General features: G+C 46.9%; 17 non-coding genes across 17 annotated transcripts; all 17 read right to left on the bottom strand.

The window, feature by feature from the left end:
• Positions 1-927: 927 nt before the first annotated feature.
• Positions 928-999, bottom strand: TRNAD-GUC (transfer RNA aspartic acid (anticodon GUC)). Its single transcript has one exon. It is a non-coding gene; the product is annotated as a tRNA-Asp (tRNA).
• Positions 1,000-1,128: 129 nt separating this feature from the next.
• TRNAI-AAU (transfer RNA isoleucine (anticodon AAU)) lies at positions 1,129-1,202 on the bottom strand. Its single transcript has one exon. It is a non-coding gene; the product is annotated as a tRNA-Ile (tRNA).
• Positions 1,203-2,784: 1,582 nt separating this feature from the next.
• Positions 2,785-2,856, bottom strand: TRNAD-GUC (transfer RNA aspartic acid (anticodon GUC)). The gene has a single exon. It is a non-coding gene; the product is annotated as a tRNA-Asp (tRNA).
• Positions 2,857-4,149: 1,293 nt separating this feature from the next.
• Positions 4,150-4,221, bottom strand: TRNAD-GUC (transfer RNA aspartic acid (anticodon GUC)). Its single transcript has one exon. It is a non-coding gene; the product is annotated as a tRNA-Asp (tRNA).
• Positions 4,222-4,350: 129 nt separating this feature from the next.
• On the bottom strand, positions 4,351-4,424 carry TRNAI-AAU (transfer RNA isoleucine (anticodon AAU)). The gene has a single exon. It is a non-coding gene; the product is annotated as a tRNA-Ile (tRNA).
• Positions 4,425-5,575: 1,151 nt separating this feature from the next.
• TRNAD-GUC (transfer RNA aspartic acid (anticodon GUC)) lies at positions 5,576-5,647 on the bottom strand. The gene has a single exon. It is a non-coding gene; the product is annotated as a tRNA-Asp (tRNA).
• Positions 5,648-7,371: 1,724 nt separating this feature from the next.
• Positions 7,372-7,443, bottom strand: TRNAD-GUC (transfer RNA aspartic acid (anticodon GUC)). Its single transcript has one exon. It is a non-coding gene; the product is annotated as a tRNA-Asp (tRNA).
• A 129-nt stretch (positions 7,444-7,572) lies between these two features.
• On the bottom strand, positions 7,573-7,646 carry TRNAI-AAU (transfer RNA isoleucine (anticodon AAU)). The gene has a single exon. It is a non-coding gene; the product is annotated as a tRNA-Ile (tRNA).
• A 1,210-nt stretch (positions 7,647-8,856) lies between these two features.
• TRNAD-GUC (transfer RNA aspartic acid (anticodon GUC)) lies at positions 8,857-8,928 on the bottom strand. Its single transcript has one exon. It is a non-coding gene; the product is annotated as a tRNA-Asp (tRNA).
• Positions 8,929-9,057: 129 nt separating this feature from the next.
• On the bottom strand, positions 9,058-9,131 carry TRNAI-AAU (transfer RNA isoleucine (anticodon AAU)). The gene has a single exon. It is a non-coding gene; the product is annotated as a tRNA-Ile (tRNA).
• A 718-nt stretch (positions 9,132-9,849) lies between these two features.
• On the bottom strand, positions 9,850-9,921 carry TRNAD-GUC (transfer RNA aspartic acid (anticodon GUC)). The gene has a single exon. It is a non-coding gene; the product is annotated as a tRNA-Asp (tRNA).
• A 129-nt stretch (positions 9,922-10,050) lies between these two features.
• On the bottom strand, positions 10,051-10,124 carry TRNAI-AAU (transfer RNA isoleucine (anticodon AAU)). The gene has a single exon. It is a non-coding gene; the product is annotated as a tRNA-Ile (tRNA).
• Positions 10,125-11,205: 1,081 nt separating this feature from the next.
• TRNAI-AAU (transfer RNA isoleucine (anticodon AAU)) lies at positions 11,206-11,279 on the bottom strand. Its single transcript has one exon. It is a non-coding gene; the product is annotated as a tRNA-Ile (tRNA).
• A 1,152-nt stretch (positions 11,280-12,431) lies between these two features.
• On the bottom strand, positions 12,432-12,503 carry TRNAD-GUC (transfer RNA aspartic acid (anticodon GUC)). Its single transcript has one exon. It is a non-coding gene; the product is annotated as a tRNA-Asp (tRNA).
• A 129-nt stretch (positions 12,504-12,632) lies between these two features.
• Positions 12,633-12,706, bottom strand: TRNAI-AAU (transfer RNA isoleucine (anticodon AAU)). Its single transcript has one exon. It is a non-coding gene; the product is annotated as a tRNA-Ile (tRNA).
• Positions 12,707-15,389: 2,683 nt separating this feature from the next.
• On the bottom strand, positions 15,390-15,461 carry TRNAD-GUC (transfer RNA aspartic acid (anticodon GUC)). The gene has a single exon. It is a non-coding gene; the product is annotated as a tRNA-Asp (tRNA).
• A 1,587-nt stretch (positions 15,462-17,048) lies between these two features.
• Positions 17,049-17,122, bottom strand: TRNAI-AAU (transfer RNA isoleucine (anticodon AAU)). The gene has a single exon. It is a non-coding gene; the product is annotated as a tRNA-Ile (tRNA).
• Between the last annotated feature and the right edge of the window lie 281 nt (positions 17,123-17,403).

Here is a 17,403-nt window from a genome sequence, read left to right as displayed (position 1 = left end):
CTTGTTGTAGCGCCAGTGATTGAGGGAAAGCTGCAGTCCGCATTTCAGCTGCAACTAACTCATGACTTTGGGCAAACGGGTCCCAGGTGACGAAATCAGTCGCTGACCGTCTACTTTACAAGTTATTGACTCTGGTATATGCTGTGCTGCAAACTAATGTCAGGAATCCATTGGATAAGGCTCTGGCCGTGGGCATCTCCCGTACGGACGTTTGTTTCCCCTGGCCAATCTCAGCGGGCTCCTTTCGGCATGTGGTTTCGGCCTATTCGCTCCATGGATTGGGGATATCTACAGAGTTTTTCAGCTTAAACCTTAAGGAAACTGAGGTAGGATAAGTGTGGGTTCTCTCGGTGCAACGACTTAATGGCTTCTTTTTTTGTAGATCTCTTTTTAAATTTCCATCTTTATTTCCATGGAGTCTCTGGAGACTTAAGACTTTGGTTTCTTTCTACCTTTAAGGTTCCTGACGCTCTCTCTAGGATTTTACCTCCTTTTTCCTTAGTTTTCTAACTCATGACTTTGGGAAAACGGGTCCCAGGTGACAAAATCAGTCGCTGAACGTCTACGTTATGCTCTGCTGCAAACTAATGTCAGGAATCCATTAAATAAGGCTCTGTCCGTGGGCATCTCCCGTACGGACGTTTGTTTCCCCTGGCCAATCTCAGCGGGCTCCTTTCGGCATGTGGTTTCGGCCTATTCGCTCCATGGATTGGGGATATCTACAGAGTTTTTCAGCTTAAACCTTCAGGAAACTGAGGTAGGATAAGTGTGGGTTCTCTCTGTGCAACGACTTAATGGCTTCTTTTTTTGTAGATCTCTTTTTAAAATTCCATCTTTATTTCCATGGAGACTCTGGAGACTCTGGAGACTTAAGACTTTGGATTCCTTTTTCCTGAGTTTTCTTTGGTGCACAAAGAAAACAATTGCCCCCCCGTCGGGGAATCGAACCCCGGTCTCCCGCGTGACAGGCGGGAATACTCACCACTATACTAACGAGGAATGGGTATGGTGCTTGCCATCACGGTAACCTGCTTAAATGAAGACAGCAGCAATTTCCACCCGCCAGATCTAGGCAGTAGGGAGAAAAAGGAGTTTGAGACTGGTACGGTCAAAAAAGAGGAGACGGACTGGCCCGTACGGGGATCGAACCCGCGACCTTGGCGTTATTAGCACCACGCTCTAACCAGCTGAGCTAACCGGCCATGTTGCGCATGTCGGCTGTCCCGGCCGACACCAGTGGGGATCTCACATGTGTCCCAGTCCTTAGAATAGGTACTGATAGCAGTGTGGAGAAAGGGAAGGGTGTCTCTTTCTCTGTCCTTGTCAGAGGCGACATCACGAGTGCTAGGGCTGACTGTGAACTGGGAACTGTATTCGAAACTTTATTCCACAAGAGAAGGAATCAGAAAGTATAGGAAATAACACGGCACCTGGAAGAGTTTGCAATCTAAAAGCCATAGGCCTTAGGCATGGGCTACACGGGGCCTTGTTGTAGCGCCAGTGATTGAGGGAAAGCTGCAGTCCGCATTTCAGCTGCAACTAACTCATGACTTTGGGCAAACGGGTCCCAGGTGACGAAATCAGTCGCTGACCGTCTACTTTACAAGTTATTGACTCTGGTATATGCTGTGCTGCAAACTAATGTCAGGAATCCATTGGATAAGGCTCTGGCCGTGGGCATCTCCCATACGGACGTTTGTTTCCCCTGGCCAATCTCAGCGGGCTCCATTCAGCATGTGGTTTCGGCCTATTCGCTCCATGGATTGGGGATATCTACAGAGTTTTTCAGCTTATACCTTAAGGAAACTGAGGTAGGATAAGTGTGGGTTCTCTCGGTGCAACAACTTAATGGCTTCTTTTTTTGTAGATCTCTTTTTAAATTTCCATCTTTATTTCCATGGAGTCTCTGGAGACTTAAGACTTTGGTTTCTTTCTACCTTTAAGGTTCCTTACGCTCCCTCTAGGATTTTACCTCCTTTTTCCTTAGTTTTCTAACTCATGACTTTGGGAAAAAGGGTCCCAGGTGACAAAATCAGTCGCTGAACGTCTACGTTATGCTCTGCTGCAAACTAATGTCAGGAATCCATTGGATAAGGCTCTGTCCGTGGGCATCTCCCGTACGAACGTTTGTTTCCCCTGGCCAATCTCAGCGGGCTCCTTTCGGCATGTGGTTTCGGCCTATTCGCTCCATGGATTGGGGATATCTACAGAGTTTTTCAGCTTAAACCTTCAGGAAACTGAGGTAGGATAAGTGTGGGTTCTCTCTGTGCAACAACTTAATGGCTTCTTTTTTTGTAGATCTCTTTTTAAATTTCCATCTTTATTTCCATGGAGTCTCTGGAGACTTAAGACTTTGGTTTCTTTCTACCTTTAAGGTTCCTTACGCTCCCTCTAGGATTTTACCTCCTTTTTCCTTAGTTTTCTAACTCATGACTTTGGGAAAAAGGGTCCCAGGTGACAAAATCAGTCGCTGAACGTCTACGTTATGCTATGCTGCAAACTAATGTCAGGAATCCATTAAATAAGGCTCTGTCCGTGGGCATCTCCCGTACGGACATTTGTTTCCCCTGGCCAATCTACAGAGTTTTTCAGCTTAAACCTTCAGGAAACTGAGGTAGGATAAGTGTGGGTTCTCTCTGTGCAACGACTTAATGGCTTCTTTTTTTGTAGATCTCTTTTTAAAATTCCATCTTTATTTCCATGGAGACTCTGGAGACTCTGGAGACTTAAGACTTTGGATTCCTTTTTCCTGAGTTTTCTTTGGTGCACAAAGAAAACAATTGCCTCCCCGTCGGGGAATCGAACCCCGGTCTCCCGCGTGACAGGCGGGGATACTCACCACTATACTAACGAGGAATGGGTACGGTGCTTGCCATCACGGTAACCTGCTTAAATGAAGACAGCAGCAATTTCCACCCACCAGATCTAGGCAGTAGGGAGAAAAAGGAGTTTGAGACTGGTACGGTCAAAAAAGAGGAGACGGACTGGCCCGTACGGGGATCGAACCCGCAACCTTGGCGTTATTAGCACCACGCTCTAACCAGCTGAGCTAACCGGCCATGTTGCGCATGTCGGCTGCCCCGGCCGACACCAGTGGGGATCTCACATGTGTCCCAGTCCTTAGAATAGGTACTGATAGCAGTACCTATAGGTACTTAAACCTTAAGGAAACTGAGGTAGGATAAGTGTGGGTTCTCTCGGTGCAACGACTTAATGGCTTCTTTTTTTGTAGATCTCTTTTTAAATTTCCATCTTTATTTCCATGGAGTCTCTGGAGACTTAAGACTTTGGTTTCTTTCTACCTTTAAGGTTCCTGACGCTCTCTCTAGGATTTTACCTCCTTTTCCCTTAGTTTTCTAACTCATGACTTTGGGAAAACGGGTCCCAGGTGACAAAATCAGTCGCTGAACGTCTACGTTATGCTCTGCTGCAAACTAATGTCAGGAATCCATTAAATAAGGCTCTGTCCGTGGGCATCTCCCGTACGAACGTTTGTTTCCCCTGGCCAATCTCAGCGGGCTCCTTTCGGCATGTGGTTTCGGCCTATTCGCTCCATGGATTGGGGATATCTACAGAGTTTTTCAGCTTAAACCTTCAGGAAACTGAGGTAGGATAAGTGTGGGTTCTCTCTGTGCAACAACTTAATGGCTTCTTTTTTTGTAGATCTCTTTTTAAATTTCCATCTTTATTTCCATGGAGTCTCTGGAGACTTAAGACTTTGGTTTCTTTCTACCTTTAAGGTTCCTTACGCTCCCTCTAGGATTTTACCTCCTTTTTCCTTAGTTTTCTAACTCATGACTTTGGGAAAAAGGGTCCCAGGTGACAAAATCAGTCGCTGAACGTCTACGTTATGCTATGCTGCAAACTAATGTCAGGAATCCATTAAATAAGGCTCTGTCCGTGGGCATCTCCCGTACGGACGTTTGTTTCCCCTGGCCAATCTACAGAGTTTTTCAGCTTAAACCTTCAGGAAACTGAGGTAGGATAAGTGTGGGTTCTCTCTGTGCAACGACTTAATGGCTTCTTTTTTTGTAGATCTCTTTTTAAAATTCCATCTTTATTTCCATGGAGATTCTGGAGACTCTGGAGACTTAAGACTTTGGATTCCTTTTTCCTGAGTTTTCTTTGGTGCACAAAGAAAACAATTGCCTCCCCGTCGGGGAATCGAACCCCGGTCTCCCGCGTGACAGGCGGGGATACTCACCACTATACTAACGAGGAATGGGTATGGTGCTTGCCATCACGGTAACCTGCTTAAATGAAGACAGCAGCAATTTCCACCCACCAGATCTAGGCAGTAGGGAGAAAAAGGAGTTTGAGACTGGTACGGTCAAAAAAGAGGAGACGGACTGGCCCGTACGGGGATCGAACCCGCGACCTTGGCGTTATTAGCACCACGCTCTAACCAGCTGAGCTAACCGGCCATGTTGCGCATGTTGGCTGCCCCGGCCGACACCAGTGGGGATCTCACATGTGTCCCAGTCCTTAGAATAGGTACTGATAGCAGTGTGGAGAAAGGGAAGGGTGTCTCTTTCTCTGTCCTTGTCAGAGGCGACATCACGAGTGCTAGGGCTGACTGTGAACTGGGAACTGTATTCGAAACTTTATTCCACAAGAGAAGGAATCAGAAAGTATAGGAAATAACACGGCACCTGGAAGAGTTTGCAATCTAAAAGCCATAGGCCTTAGGCATGGGCTACACGGGGCCTTGTTGTAGCGTCAGTGATTGAGGGAAAGCTGCAGTCCGCATTTCAGCTGCAACTAACTCATGACTTTGGGCAAACGGGTCCCAGGTGACGAAATCAGTCGCTGACCGTCTACTTTACAAGTTATTGACTCTGGTATATGCTGTGCTGCAAACTAATGTCAGGAATCCATTGGATAAGGCTCTGGCCGTGGGCATCTCCCGTACGGACGTTTGTTTCCCCTGGCCAATCTCAGCGGGCTCCTTTCGGCATGTGGTTTCGGCCTATTCGCTCCATGGATTGGGGATATCTACAGAGTTTTTCAGCTTAAACCTTAAGGAAACTGAGGTAGGATAAGTGTGGGTTCTCTCGGTGCAACAACCTAATGGCTTCTTTTTTTGTAGATCTCTTTTTAAATTTCCATCTTTATTTCCATGGAGTCTCTGGAGACTTAAGACTTTGGTTTTTTTCTACCTTTAAGGTTCCTTACGCTCCCTCTAGGATTTTACCTCCTTTTTCCTTAGTTTTCTAACTCATGACTTTGGGAAAAAGGGTCCCAGGTGACAAAATCAGTCGCTGAACGTCTACGTTATGCTATGCTGCAAACTAATGTCAGGAATCCATTAAATAAGGCTCTGTCCGTGGGCATCTCCCGTACGGACATTTGTTTCCCCTGGCCAATCTACAGAGTTTTTCAGCTTAAACCTTCAGGAAACTGAGGTAGGATAAGTGTGGGTTCTCTCTGTGCAACGACTTAATGGCTTCTTTTTTTGTAGATCTCTTTTTAAAATTCCATCTTTATTTCCATGGAGACTCTGGAGACTCTGGAGACTTAAGACTTTGGATTCCTTTTTCCTGAGTTTTCTTTGGTGCACAAAGAAAACAATTGCCTCCCCGTCGGGGAATCGAACCCCGGTCTCCCGCGTGACAGGCGGGGATACTCACCACTATACTAACGAGGAATGGGTACGGTGCTTGCCATCACGGTAACCTGCTTAAATGAAGACAGCAGCAATTTCCACCCACCAGATCTAGGCAGTAGGGAGAAAAAGGAGTTTGAGACTGGTACGGTCAAAAAAGAGGAGACGGACTGGCCCGTACGGGGATCGAACCCGCAACCTTGGCGTTATTAGCACCACGCTCTAACCAGCTGAGCTAACCGGCCATGTTGCGCATGTCGGCTGCCCCGGCCGACACCAGTGGGGATCTCACATGTGTCCCAGTCCTTAGAATAGGTACTGATAGCAGTACCTATAGGTACTTAAACCTTAAGGAAACTGAGGTAGGATAAGTGTGGGTTCTCTCGGTGCAACGACTTAATGGCTTCTTTTTTTGTAGATCTCTTTTTAAATTTCCATCTTTATTTCCATGGAGTCTCTGGAGACTTAAGACTTTGGTTTCTTTCTACCTTTAAGGTTCCTGATGCTCTCTCTAGGATTTTACCTCCTTTTCCCTTAGTTTTCTAACTCATGACTTTGGGAAAACGGGTCCCAGGTGACAAAATCAGTCGCTGAACGTCTACGTTATGCTCTGCTGCAAACTAATGTCAGGAATCCATTAAATAAGGCTCTGTCCGTGGGCATCTCCCGTACGGACGTTTGTTTCCCCTGGCCAATCTCAGCGGGCTCCTTTCGGCATGTGGTTTCGGCCTATTCGCTCCATGGATTGGGGATATCTACAGAGTTTTTCAGCTTAAACCTTAAGGAAACTGAGGTAGGATAAGTGTGGGTTCTCTCGGTGCAACAACTTAATGGCTTCTTTTTTTGTAGATCTCTTTTTAAATTTCCATCTTTATTTCCATGGAGTCTCTGGAGACTTAAGACTTTGGTTTCTTTCTACCTTTAAGGTTCCTTACGCTCCCTCTAGGATTTTACCTCCTTTTTCCTTAGTTTTCTAACTCATGACTTTGGGAAAAAGGGTCCCAGGTGACAAAATCAGTCGCTGAACGTCTACGTTATGCTCTGCTGCAAACTAATGTCAGGAATCCATTAAATAAGGCTCTGTCCGTGGGCATCTCCCGTACGAACCTTTGTTTCCCCTGGCCAATCTCAGCGGGCTCCTTTCGGCATGTGGTTTCGGCCTATTCGCTCCATGGATTGGGGATATCTACAGAGTTTTTCAGCTTAAACCTTCAGGAAACTGAGGTAGGATAAGTGTGGGTTCTCTCTGTGCAACAACTTAATGGCTTCTTTTTTTGTAGATCTCTTTTTAAATTTCCATCTTTATTTCCATGGAGTCTCTGGAGACTTAAGACTTTGGTTTCTTTCTACCTTTAAGGTTCCTTACGCTCCCTCTAGGATTTTACCTCCTTTTTCCTTAGTTTTCTAACTCATGACTTTGGGAAAAAGGGTCCCAGGTGACAAAATCAGTCGCTGAACGTCTACGTTATGCTATGCTGCAAACTAATGTCAGGAATCCATTAAATAAGGCTCTGTCCGTGGGCATCTCCCGTACGGACGTTTGTTTCCCCTGGCCAATCTACAGAGTTTTTCAGCTTAAACCTTCAGGAAACTGAGGTAGGATAAGTGTGGGTTCTCTCTGTGCAACGACTTAATGGCTTCTTTTTTTGTAGATCTCTTTTTAAAATTCCATCTTTATTTCCATGGAGATTCTGGAGACTCTGGAGACTTAAGACTTTGGATTCCTTTTTCCTGAGTTTTCTTTGGTGCACAAAGAAAACAATTGCCTCCCCGTCGGGGAATCGAACCCCGGTCTCCCGCGTGACAGGCGGGGATACTCACCACTATACTAACGAGGAATGGGTATGGTGCTTGCCATCACGGTAACCTGCTTAAATGAAGACAGCAGCAATTTCCACCCACCAGATCTAGGCAGTAGGGAGAAAAAGGAGTTTGAGACTGGTACGGTCAAAAAAGAGGAGACGGACTGGCCCGTACGGGGATCGAACCCGCGACCTTGGCGTTATTAGCACCACGCTCTAACCAGCTGAGCTAACCGGCCATGTTGCGCATGTTGGCTGCCCCGGCCGACACCAGTGGGGATCTCACATGTGTCCCAGTCCTTAGAATAGGCACTGATAGCAGTGTGGAGAAAGGGAAGGGTGTCTCTTTCTCTGTCCTTGTCAGAGGCGACATCACGAGTGCTAGGGCTGACTGTGAACTGGGAACTGTATTCGAAACTTTATTCCACAAGAGAAGGAATCAGAAAGTATAGGAAATAACACGGCACCTGGAAGAGTTTGCAATCTAAAAGCCATAGGCCTTAGGCATGGGCTACACGGGGCCTTGTTGTAGCGTCAGTGATTGAGGGAAAGCTGCAGTCCGCATTTCAGCTGCAACTAACTCATGACTTTGGGCAAACGGGTCCCAGGTGACGAAATCAGTCGCTGACCGTCTACTTTACAAGTTATTGACTCTGGTATATGCTGTGCTGCAAACTAATGTCAGGAATCCATTGGATAAGGCTCTGGCCGTGGGCATCTCCCGTACGGACGTTTGTTTCCCCTGGCCAATCTCAGCGGGCTCCTTTCGGCATGTGGTTTCGGCCTATTCGCTCCATGGATTGGGGATATCTACAGAGTTTTTCAGCTTAAACCTTAAGGAAACTGAGGTAGGATAAGTGTGGGTTCTCTCGGTGCAACAACCTAATGGCTTCTTTTTTTGTAGATCTCTTTTTAAATTTCCATCTTTATTTCCATGGAGTCTCTGGAGACTTAAGACTTTGGTTTCTTTCTACCTTTAAGGTTCCTTACGCTCCCTCTAGGATTTTACCTCCTTTTTCCTTAGTTTTCTAACTCATGACTTTGGGAAAAAGGGTCCCAGGTGACAAAATCAGTCGCTGAACGTCTACGTTATGCTCTGCTGCAAACTAATGTCAGGAATCCATTAAATAAGGCTCTGTCCGTGGGCATCTCCCGTACGGACGTTTGTTTCCCCTGGCCAATCTCAGCGGGCTCCTTTCGGCATGTGGTTTCGGCCTATTCGCTCCATGGATTGGGGATATCTACAGAGTTTTTCAGCTTAAACCTTCAGGAAACTGAGGTAGGATAAGTGTGGGTTCTCTCTGTGCAACGACTTAATGGCTTCTTTTTTTGCAGATCTCTTCTTAAAATTCCATCTTTATTTCCATGGAGTCTCTGGAGACTCTGGAGACTTAAGACTTTGAATTCCTTTTTCGTGAGTTTTCTTTGGTGCACAAAGAAAACAATTGCCTCCCCGTCGGGGAATCGAACCCCGGTCTCCCGCGTGACAGGCGGGGATACTCACCACTATACTAACGAGGAATGGGTATGGTGCTTGCCATCACGGTAACCTGCTTAAATGAAGACAGCAGCAATTTCCACCCACCAGATCTAGGCAGTAGGGAGAAAAAGGAGTTTGAGACTGGTACGGTCAAAAAAGAGGAGACGGACTGGCCCGTACGGGGATCGAACCCGTGACCTTGGCGTTATTAGCACCACGCTCTAACCAGCTGAGCTAACCGGCCATGTTGCGCATGTCGGCTGCCCCGGCCGACACCAGTGGGGATCTCACATGTGTCCCAGTCCTTAGAATAGGTACTGAAAGCAGTACCTATAGGTACTTAAACCTTAAGGAAACTGAGGTAGGATAAGTGTGGGTTCTCTCGGTGCAACGACTTAATGGCTTCTTTTTTTGTAGATCTCTTTTTAAATTTCCATCTTTATTTCCATGGAGTCTCTGGAGACTTAAGACTTTGGTTTCTTTCTACCTTTAAGGTTCCTGACGCTCTCTCTAGGATTTTACCTCCTTTTTCCTTAGTTTTCTAACTCATGACTTTGGGAAAACGGGTCCCAGGTGACAAAATCAGTCGCTGAACGTCTACGTTATGCTCTGCTGCAAACTAATGTCAGGAATCCATTAAATAAGGCTCTGTCCGTGGGCATCTCCCGTACGGACGTTTGTTTCCCCTGGCCAATCTCAGCGGGCTCCTTTCGGCATGTGGTTTCGGCCTATTCGCTCCATGGATTGGGGATATCTACAGAGTTTTTCAGCTTAAACCTTCAGGAAACTGAGGTAGGATAAGTGTGGGTTCTCTCTGTGCAACGACTTAATGGCTTCTTTTTTTGTAGATCTCTTTTTAAAATTCCATCTTTATTTCCATGGAGACTCTGGAGACTCTGGAGACTTAAGACTTTGGATTCCTTTTTCCTGAGTTTTCTTTGGTGCACAAAGAAAACAATTGCCTCCCCGTCAGGGAATCGAACCCCGGTCTCCCGCGTGACAGGCGGGGATACTCACCACTATACTAACGAGGAATGGGTATGGTGCTTGCCATCACGGTAACCTGCTTAAATGAAGACAGCAACAATTTCCACCCACCAGATCTAGGCAGTAGGGAGAAAAAGGAGTTTGAGACTGGTACGGTCAAAAAAGAGGAGACGGACTGGCCCGTACGGGGATCGAACCCGCGACCTTGGCGTTATTAGCACCACGCTCTAACCAGCTGAGCTAACCGGCCATGTTGCGCATGTTGGCTTCCCCGGCCGACACCAGTGGGGATCTCACATGTGTCCCAGTCCTTAGAATAGGTACTGATAGCAGTGTGGAGAAAGGGAAGGGTGTCTCTTTCTCTGTCCTTGTCAGAGGCGACATCACGAGTGCTAGGGCTGACTGTGAACTGGGAACTGTATTCGAAACTTTATTCCACAAGAGAAGGAATCAGAAAGTATAGGAAATAACACGGCACCTGGAAGAGTTTGCAATCTAAAAGCCATAGGCCTTAGGCATGGGCTACACGGGGCCTTGTTGTAGCGCCAGTGATTGAGGGAAAGCTGCAGTCCGCATTTCAGCTGCAACTAACTCATGACTTTGGGCACACAGGTCCCAGGTGACCTCTGGAGACTTAAGACTTTGGTTTCTTTCTACCTTTAAGGTTCCTGACGCTCTCTCTAGGATTTTACCTCCTTTTTCCTTAGTTTTCTAACTCATGACTTTGGGAAAACGGGTCCCAGGTGACAAAATCAGTCGCTGAACGTCTACGTTATGCTCTGCTGCAAACTAATGTCAGGAATCCATTAAATAAGGCTCTGTCCGTGGGCATCTCCCGTACGGACGTTTGTTTCCCCTGGAAAATCTCAGCGGGCTCCTTTCGGCATGTGGTTTCGGCCTATTCGCTCCATGGATTGGGGATATCTACAGAGTTTTTCAGCTTAAACCTTCAGGAAACTGAGGTAGGATAAGTGTGGGTTCTCTCTGTGCAACGACTTAATGGCTTCTTTTTTTGTAGATCTCTTTTTAAAATTCCATCTTTATTTCCATGGAGACTCTGGAGACTCTGGAGACTTAAGACTTTGGATTCCTTTTTCCTGAGTTTTCTTTGGTGCACAAAGAAAACAATTGCCTCCCCGTCAGGGAATCGAACCCCGGTCTCCAGTGACAGGCGGGGATACTCACCACTATACTAACGAGGAATGGGTATGGTGCTTGCCATCACGGTAACCTGCTTAAATGAAGACAGCAACAATTTCCACCCACCAGATCTAGGCAGTAGGGAGAAAAAGGAGTTTGAGACTGGTACGGTCAAAAAAGAGGAGACGGACTGGCCCGTACGGGGATCGAACCCGCGACCTTGGCGTTATTAGCACCACGCTCTAACCAGCTGAGCTAACCGGCCATGTTGCGCATGTCGGCTTCCCCGGCCGACACCAGTGGGGATCTCACATGTGTCCCAGTCCTTAGAATAGGTACTGATAGCAGTGTGGAGAAAGGGAAGGGTGTCTCTTTCTCTGTCCTTGTCAGAGGCGACATCACGAGTGCTAGGGCTGACTGTGAACTGGGAACTGTATTCGAAACTTTATTCCACAAGAGAAGGAATCAGAAAGTATAGGAAATAACACGGCACCTGGAAGAGTTTGCAATCTAAAAGCCATAGGCCTTAGGCATGGGCTACACGGGGCCTTGTTGTAGCGCCAGTGATTGAGGGAAAGCTGCAGTCCGCATTTCAGCTGCAACTAACTCATGACTTTGGGCACACAGGTCCCAGGTGACGAAATCAGTCGCTGACCGTCTACTTTACAAGTTATTGACTCTGGTATATGCTGTGCTGCAAACTAATGTCAGGAATCCATTGGATAAGGCTCTGGCCGTGGGCATCTCCCGTACGGACGTTTGTTTCCCCTGGCCAATCTCAGCGGGCTCCTTTCGGCATGTGGTTTCGGCCTATTCGCTCCATGGATTGGGGATATCTACAGAGTTTTTCAGCTTAAACCTTAAGGAAACTGAGGTAGGATAAGTGTGGGTTCTCTCGGTGCAACAACCTAATGGCTTCTTTTTTTGTAGATCTCTTTTTAAATTTCCATCTTTATTTCCATGGAGTCTCTGGAGACTTAAGACTTTGGTTTCTTTCTACCTTTAAGGTTCCTTACGCTCCCTCTAGGATTTTACCTCCTTTTTCCTTAGTTTTCTAACTCATGACTTTGGGAAAAAGGGTCCCAGGTGACAAAATCAGTCGCTGAACGTCTACGTTATGCTATGCTGCAAACTAATGTCAGGAATCCATTAAATAAGGCTCTGTCCGTGGGCATCTCCCGTACGGACATTTGTTTCCCCTGGCCAATCTACAGAGTTTTTCAGCTTAAACCTTCAGGAAACTGAGGTAGGATAAGTGTGGGTTCTCTCTGTGCAACGACTTAATGGCTTCTTTTTTTTGTAGATCTCTTTTTAAAATTCCATCTTTATTTCCATGGAGACTCTGGAGACTCTGGAGACTTAAGACTTTGGATTCCTTTTTCCTGAGTTTTCTTTGGTGCACAAAGAAAACAATTGCCTCCCCGTCGGGGAATCGAACCCCGGTCTCCCGCGTGACAGGCGGGGATACTCACCACTATACTAACGAGGAATGGGTATAGTGCTTGCCATCACGGTAACCTGCTTAAATGAAGACAGCAGCAATTTCCACCCACCAGATCTAGGCAGTAGGGAGAAAAAGGAGTTTGAGACTGGTACGGTCAAAAAAGAGGAGACGGACTGGCCCGTACGGGGATCGAACCCGCGACCTTGGCGTTATTAGCACCACGCTCTAACCAGCTGAGCTAACCGGCCATGTTGCGCATGTCGGCTGCCCCGGCCGACACCAGTGGGGATCTCACATGTGTCCCAGTCCTTAGAATAGGTACTGATAGCAGTGTGGAGAAAGGGAAGGGTGTCTCTTTCTCTGTCCTTGTCAGAGGCGACATCACGAGTGCTAGGGCTGACTGTGAACTGGGAACTGTATTCGAAACTTTATTCCACAAGAGAAGGAATCAGAAAGTATAGGAGTTAACACGGCACCTGGAAGAGTTTGCAATCTAAAAGCCATAGGCCTTAGGCATGGGCTACACGGGGCCTTGTTGTAGCGCCAGTGATTGAGGGAAAGCTGCAGTCCGCATTTCAGCTGCAACTAACTCATGACTTTGGGCAAACGGGTCCCAGGTGACGAAATCAGTCGCTGACCGTCTACTTTACAAGTTATTGACTCTGGTATATGCTGTGCTGCAAACTAATGTCAGGAATCCATTGGATAAGGCTCTGGCCGTGGTCATCTCCCGTACGGACGTTTGTTTCCCCTGGCTAATCTCAGCGGGCTCCTTTCGGCATGTGGTTTCGGCCTATTCGCTCCATGGATTGGGGATATCTACAGAGTTTTTCAGCTTAAACCTTAAGGAAACTGAGGTAGGATAAGTGTGGGTTCTCTCGGTGCAACAACTTAATGGCTTCTTTTTTTGTAGATCTTTTTTTAAATTTCCATCTTTATTTCCATGGAGTCTCTGGAGACTTAAGACTTTGGTTTCTTTCTACCTTTAAGGTTCCTTACGCTCCCTCTAGGATTTTACCTCCTTTTTCCTTAGTTTTCTAACTCATGACTTTGGGAAAAAGGGTCCCAGGTGACAAAATCAGTCGCTGAACGTCTACGTTATGCTCTGCTGCAAACTAATGTCAGGAATCCATTAAATAAGGCTCTGTCCGTGGGCATCTCCCGTACGGACGTTTGTTTCCCCTGGCCAATCTCAGCGGGCTCCTTTCGGCATGTGGTTTCGGCCTATTCGCTCCATGGATTGGGGATATCTACAGAGTTTTTCAGCTTAAACCTTCAGGAAACTGAGGTAGGATAAGTGTGGGTTCTCTCTGTGCAACGACTTAAAGGCTTCTTTTTTTGTAGATCTCTTTTTAAAATTCCATCTTTATTTCCATGGAGACTCTGGAGACTCTGGAGACTTAAGACTTTGGATTCCTTTTTCCTGAGTTTTCTTTGGTGCACAAAGAAAAAAATTGCCTCCCGGTCCCCGGTCTCCCGCGTGACAGGCGGGGATACTCACCACTATACTAACGAGGAATGGGTATGGTGCTTGCCATCACGGTTACCTGCTTAAATGAAGACAGCAGCAATTTCCACCCACCAGATCTAGGCAGTAGGGAGAAAAAGGAGTTTGAGACTGGTACGGTCAAAAAAGAGGAGACGGACTGGCCCATACGGGGATCGAACCTGCGACCTTGGCGTTATTAGCACCACGCTCTAACCAGCTGAGCTAACCGGCCATGTTGCGCATGTCAGCTACCCCGGCCGACACCAGTGGGGATCTCACATGTGTCCCAGTCCTTAGAATAGGTACTGATAGCAGTGTGGAGAAAGGGAAGGGTGTCTCTTTCTCTGTCCTTGTCAGAGGCGACATCACGAGTGCTAGGGCTGACTGTGAACTGGGAACTGTATTCGAAACTTTATTCCACAAGAGAAGGAATCAGAAAGTATAGGAAATAACACGGCACCTGGAAGAGTTTGCAATCTAAAAGCCATAGGCCTTAGGCATGGGCTACACGGGGCCTTGTTGTAGCGCCAGTGATTGAGGGAAAGCTGCAGTCCGCATTTCAGCTGCAACTAACTCATGACTTTGGGCAAACGGGTCCCAGGTGACGAAATCAGTCGCTGACCGTCTACTTTACAAGTTATTGACTCTGGTATATGCTGTGCTGCAAACTAATGTCAGGAATCCATTGGATAAGGCTCTGGCCGTGGGCATCTCCCGTACGGACGTTTGTTTCCCCTGGCCAATCTCAGCGGGCTCCTTTCGGCATGTGGTTTCGGCCTATTCGCTCCATGGATTGGGGATATCTACAGAGTTTTTCAGCTTAAACCTTAAGGAAACTGAGGTAGGATAAGTGTGGGTTCTCTCGGTGCAACAACTTAATGGCTTCTTTTTTTGTAGATCTCTTTTTAAAATTCCATCTTTATTTCCATGGAGACTCTGGAGACTTAAGACTTTGGTTTCTTTCTACCTTTAAGGTTCCTTACGCTCCCTCTAGGATTTTACCTCCTTTTTCCTTAGTTTTCTAACTCATGACTTTGGGAAAAAGGGTCCCAGGTGACAAAATCAGTCGCTGAACGTCTACGTTATGCTCTGCTGCAAACTAATGTCAGGAATCCATTAAATAAGGCTCTGTCCGTGGGCATCTCCCGTACGGACGTTTGTTTCCCCTGGCCAATCTCAGCGGGCTCCTTTCGGCATGTGGTTTGGGCCTATTCGCTCCATGGATTGGGGATATCTACAGAGTTTTTCAGCTTAAACCTTCAGGAAACTGAGGTAGGATAAGTGTGGGTTCTCTCTGTGCAACGACTTAATGGCTTCTTTTTTTGTAGATCTCTTTTTAAAATTCCATCTTTATTTCCATGGAGACTCTGGAGACTCTGGAGACTTAAGACTTTGGATTCCTTTTTCCTGAGTTTTCTTTGGTGCAAAAAGAAAACAATTGCCTCCCCGTCGGGGAATCGAACCCCGGTCTCCCGCGTGACAGGCGGGGATACTCACCACTATACTAACGAGGAATGGGTATGGTGCTTGCCATCACGGTAACCTGCTTAAATGAAGACAGCAGCAATTTCCACCCACCAGATCTAGGCAGTAGGGAGAAAAAGGAGTTTGAGACTGGTACGGTCAAAAAAGAGGAGACAGACTGGCCCGTACGGGGATCGAACCCGCGACCTTTGCGTTATTAGCACCACGCTCTAACCAGCTGAGCTAATCGGCCATGTTGCGCATGTCGGCTGCCCCGGCCGACACCAGTGGGGGTCTCACATGTGTCCCAGTCCTTAGAATAGGTACTGATAGCAGTGTGGAGAAAGGGAAGGGTGTCTCTTTCTCTGTCCTTGTCAGAGGCGACATCACAAGTGCTAGGGCTGACTGTGAACTGGGAACTGTATTCGAAACTTTATTCCACAAGAGAAGGAATCAGAAAGTATAGGAAATAACACGGCACCTGGAAGAGTTTGCAATCTAAAAGCCATAGGCCTTAGGCATGGGCTACACGGGGCCTTGTTGTAGCGCCAGTGATTGAGGGAAAGCTGCAGTCCGCATTTCAGCTGCAACTAACTCATGACTTTGGGCAAACGGGTCCCAGGTGACGAAATCAGTCGCTGACCGTCTACTTTACAAGTTATTGACTCTGGTATATGCTGTGCTGCAAACTAATGTCAGGAATCCATTGGATAAGGCTCTGGCCGTGGGCATCTCCCGTACGGACGTTTGTTTCCCCTGGCCAATCTCAGCGGGCTCCTTTCGGCATGTGGTTTCGGCCTATTCGCTCCATGGATTGGGGATATCTACAGAGTTTTTCAGCTTAAACCTTAAGGAAACTGAGGTAGGATAAGTGTGGGTTCTCTCGGTGCAACAACTTAATGGCTTCTTTTTTTGTAGATCTCTTTTTAAATTTCCATCTTTATTTCCATGGAGTCTCTGGAGACTTAAGACTTTGGTTTCTTTCTACCTTTAAGGTTCCTTACGCTCCCTCTAGGATTTTACCTCCTTTTTCCTTAGTTTTCTAACTCATGACTTGGGGAAAAAGGGTCCCAGGTGACAAAATCAGTCGCTGAACGTCTACGTTATGCTCTGCTGCAAACTAATGTCAGGAATCCATTAAATAAGGCTCTGTCCGTGGGCATCTCCCGTACGGACGTTTGTTTCCCCTGGCCAATCTCAGCGGGCTCCTTTCGGCATGTGGTTTCGGCCTATTCGCTCCATGGATTGGGGATATCTACAGAGTTTTTCAGCTTAAACTTTCAGGAAACTGAGGTAGGATAAGTGTGGGTTCTCTCTGTGCAACGACTTAATGGCTTCTTTTTTTGTAGATCTCTTTTTAAAATTCCATCTTTATTTCCATGGAGACTCTGGAGACTCTGGAGACTTAAGACTTTGGATTCCTTTTTCCTGAGTTTTCTTTGGTGCACAAAGAAAACAATTGCCTCCCGAGTGACAGGCGGGGATACTCACCACTATACTAACGAGGAATGGGTATGGTGCTTGCCATCACGGTAACTTGCTTAAATGAAGACAGCAGCAATTTCCACCCACCAGATCTAGTCAGTAGGGAGAAAAAGGAGTTTGAGACTGGTACGGTCAAAAAAGAGGAGACGGACTGGCCCGTACGGGGATCGAACCCGCGACCTTGGCGTTATTAGCACCACGCTCTAACCAGCTGAGCTAACCGGCCATGTTGCGCATGTCGGCTGCCCCGGCCGACACCAGTGGGGATCTCACATGTGTCCCAGTCCTTAGAATAGGTACTGATAGCAGTACCTATAGGTACTTAAACCTTAAGGAAACTGAGGTAGGATAAGTGTGGGTTCTCTCGGTGCAACGACTTAATGGCTTCTTTTTTTGTAGATCTCTTTTTAAATTTCCATCTTTATTTCCATGGAGTCTCTGGAGACTTAAGACTTTGGTTTCTTTCTACCTTTAAGGTTCCTGACGCTCTCTCTAGGATTTTACCTC

This window comes from Hyla sarda, unplaced genomic scaffold (assembly GCF_029499605.1).
Source record: "Hyla sarda isolate aHylSar1 unplaced genomic scaffold, aHylSar1.hap1 scaffold_205, whole genome shotgun sequence".
NCBI lineage: Eukaryota > Metazoa > Chordata > Amphibia > Anura > Hylidae > Hyla > Hyla sarda.
Note: the sequence above shows the minus strand (reverse complement) of the source record. Positions and strands in the feature narration are given on the sequence as shown.